The sequence below is a fragment of the Neophocaena asiaeorientalis genome, unplaced genomic scaffold, assembly GCF_003031525.2.
Source record: "Neophocaena asiaeorientalis asiaeorientalis breed wild unplaced genomic scaffold, Neophocaena_asiaeorientalis_V1.1 scaffold356, whole genome shotgun sequence".
NCBI classification, from domain to species: Eukaryota; Metazoa; Chordata; class Mammalia; order Artiodactyla; family Phocoenidae; genus Neophocaena; species Neophocaena asiaeorientalis.
The window spans coordinates 954,687-957,944 of record NW_020172269.1 but is presented as its reverse complement, the minus strand read 5'-3'; positions in this window follow the sequence as shown (position 1 = coordinate 957,944).

The following is a 3,258-nucleotide window of genomic DNA, read 5'->3' as shown; positions in this document are numbered from 1 at the left end:
CCAGGACTCCCCCCACCCACCCAGTAGACAGGCAGCAGACGCTTGGTGCTGCGCCCGCCCCCACTGCAGCCCTTCTTTTGCTGTGTAGCAGGATGCAGACAAAGGGATGCACGCAAAATATAAACGTTCTGGGAACTCCCTGGCAGTCCAGTGGTTAGGACTATGAGCTTTCACTGCCGAGGGCCTGGGTTCGATCCCTGGTCAGGGAACTGAGGTCCCGCAAGCCATGCAGGGAGAAAAAAAAGAAAAACCTTGAAAAAACTACAAATGTTCTGAAGTGTAACAATGAAATAGCCCTTAGCGGCCACCCAACTCACCAGCAACCCCACCCTCTGCCCCGGCCTGGACTGAGGGACCACCCGTCCTTGGACCTCCACTGCATTGGTTCCTGGGGCTCTGCTAACAAAACCTGCAGAGCAGGCAGTTAAATCACAGAAATTTATTTTCTCACCGTCTGAGGCTGGAAGTCTGACATCAAGGAGTCAATAGGACCGGTTTCTCCTGAGGCCTCTCTCCTTGGCTTGCAGTCGTCTTCTCCCTGTGTCCTCACGAGGTCATCCCTCTGTGTGTCTGTGTCCTAATTTCCTCTTCTTATAAAGACACCAGTCACACTGGATGAGGGCCACTCAATGACCCCATTTAACATTAGTCACCTCTTTAAAGACCCTATCTCCAAATAAGTCATCTTCTGAGGTACTGGGGTCAGGGATGGGATTTGAGGGACACAGTTCAGCCCATAGCTCCCACCAGGTGCACCCCATCTCCTGCTTCCCCCGGCGCATATTATGGGCCAACTCGTCTCTTGATTTTTGGTTTTAGAAACTTGTCATTCACATTTGTAGCATATCATTTAGTTTTGCTGGTATGAAAAGCATTTCATACTCTATGAAGTCTCCTGGAATTTGCTTTTTCTGTCAAAAGCTGTTTCTAAGATTCATTCTTGTTGTTGTGAGTAGCTATTGTTGGTTCATTTCATGGCTTTCTCTTTCTTGGCCTTTGGGGTCCTTCCCAGGTTTTGCTAAAATGAGCGAGGCTGCTGTGAATGTCTCTGCCCACGTGTCCTGATGCAACTCTGTGTCTGAGACTCCAGAGGGGAACGGTGGGGGTCACTGCACGTGGGGATCCAGCCCGACAGGAGAGCAGGCTGCTCTCCCAGACGCCCCAAGTTCCGGTGGACACCCTGACAGAAGAATGAGCTACGGGCATGAACACAGGTGTTCCCAGACTTCTTCATTTTTGCCAACTGAGGAAGGGTAAAACAGTATCTCATTTCAGATAAAACTGTATTTCCCTGCTAGCTGGTAAAGTGGGGCATCTTTTTATATCTTTATTGGCCATTTTTTTTCTCTCCTGGGAGTTGTTGGTTCATTTCTCTTGCCTACTAATCTAAATGTAGCTATTGTCTTAATCTTTCTAAAATTGAATTATAGGAGTTCTTTATGTATTCTGCATATTAATCCTCATTGGATTATATATTGTGGATACTAATCTTTATTGGATATGAGAATTGCCAATATCTTCTCTCATTTGGGGCTCAACTTTTAATTTTCCTTATGGTACCTTTTAGATAAACAAGAGTACTTTTAATGTAGTGAATTTATCAACATCTGTTTTTATGGTTAGTGCTTTTATATCCTGTTTAAGAAATCCTTTCTTAGCCTAAGAATAAAATAAAATTCACCCATATTTTGTTCTAAGAACGTATATAGAATAAAGTCTAGTATCGACATACAGCATACATGCAGAAAATATTCCTCACTCCCTTGTTCGTGGAAGGGTTGTTCTGAATGGCATCACCTGCCATGACCATAGCAGAAATCCAAAGTGATCATTTTACAACAAGGCGGGCCTTATGTTCAAATCAGTGTGAAAGTCTTCAGTGGCTCTTGTAGCTGACACTTCGGGTTGCCTGCTCAGCGACCAGTCACCCCTTTCCTCACTCCTATCAGTACCTCCATTTGTTTTCCAGTATCGTGGTGGCTGTGTCAGTGTGTATAGGCTGAACTACTTCTCCAGAATCCTCTTTCCTGCAGGTTTCCTAACTCGGCCCCAAGAGGCACTGTGCATGAGATTTGGGGGGTAAGGGGGTGCAGTGAGGTAGCAGCTGTAATGATTTTATACTTGGACGGCCAGGGCAGGGGCCCAGGTGTGGCTGCAGCTCGCACACAATGTCCTTTCTCTGCCAGCTCACCTCACTGGTGGGGGGCAGGCATGCAGCTAGTCTGTCTCCCCGAGTCTTTTAGCTTCTCCAACTCCTGGGCTGGGTGTGTGTGTAGTTCTGTGACCATCGGTGCCACGTGATCCATCCATCCTCGTGGGTTCCAGCTGGGGCTCGCTGGTCCCCCCTTTACCTCCACCTTCCCTTCCTGAATACCTGCCCTGCACACTTCAAGCTGCAGCATCAGGCGGAGGGCAGCAGCCTTCAGAGATTGTCCAACCAGCCTCTGCAATGGCAAAGGTCAAATCCCTTAATGACGTCATCCTCTAGTGGCTCGCCGCCTGACTGATAAGAGATATGCAGACCCTCTACCTGAGTGCTCGAGAAGGGGGGTGGGGTTCCAGACCCACAGAGAAATCCTGATTGGTCCGAGCCCTGTGGTGGTCTCATTTCCTTTCTGCTGATTGGTCTAGGTAGCCGAAGCGATTCCGGCCAGATCTCAGAGGCAGTTACTGGGGGCTTCCTTCTCCTCCCGGGTGATGGCCGTCCGAGTGACGACTGCAACCGGGACAGCCATCCTGTGACCCCCCCAAGAAGACGTAGGTCTGCCTGCTGCAGACAGGAAGGTATAAAACGGGAAGGACTTTCAAGTTCTTGACGCCAGATGGTCAACTTGAAATGCGAACCTTCCCGTGTGTAACCTGCGGTCCCCCGAAGAGCCCACCGGCAGGTGCCCCACCGCCCGCTCCGCAGAGGCGCGCGCTCGCGCATCACGACACTCCGGGCCTCGGCACACATGTCCCCTTCGTCCGGAACGCACCACCTCTGTGTGTGTCACCGACTGCCCGGCAGAGGAGGTCTTGGGCGGCGCGCCAGCGCTGCGGCGATGCGGCTCCGGGCGGACCGCTGGAGTCTGGATGAGTGCCGCGTGCGCAGGCGCACCAGACGCCCCGCGCGCCCCGCGACTGCGCGCCTTCCGCGCGGCTTGGCGCCTGCGGGCCTCCGTAAGGCTGGGCGTCTCCATAGCGACCGCGTGGGGCCGGCGGCTTCCACTGCTGGACTGCCGCACTCGGCGCCCGGGTCGTGCGGGCGTCGGGTGG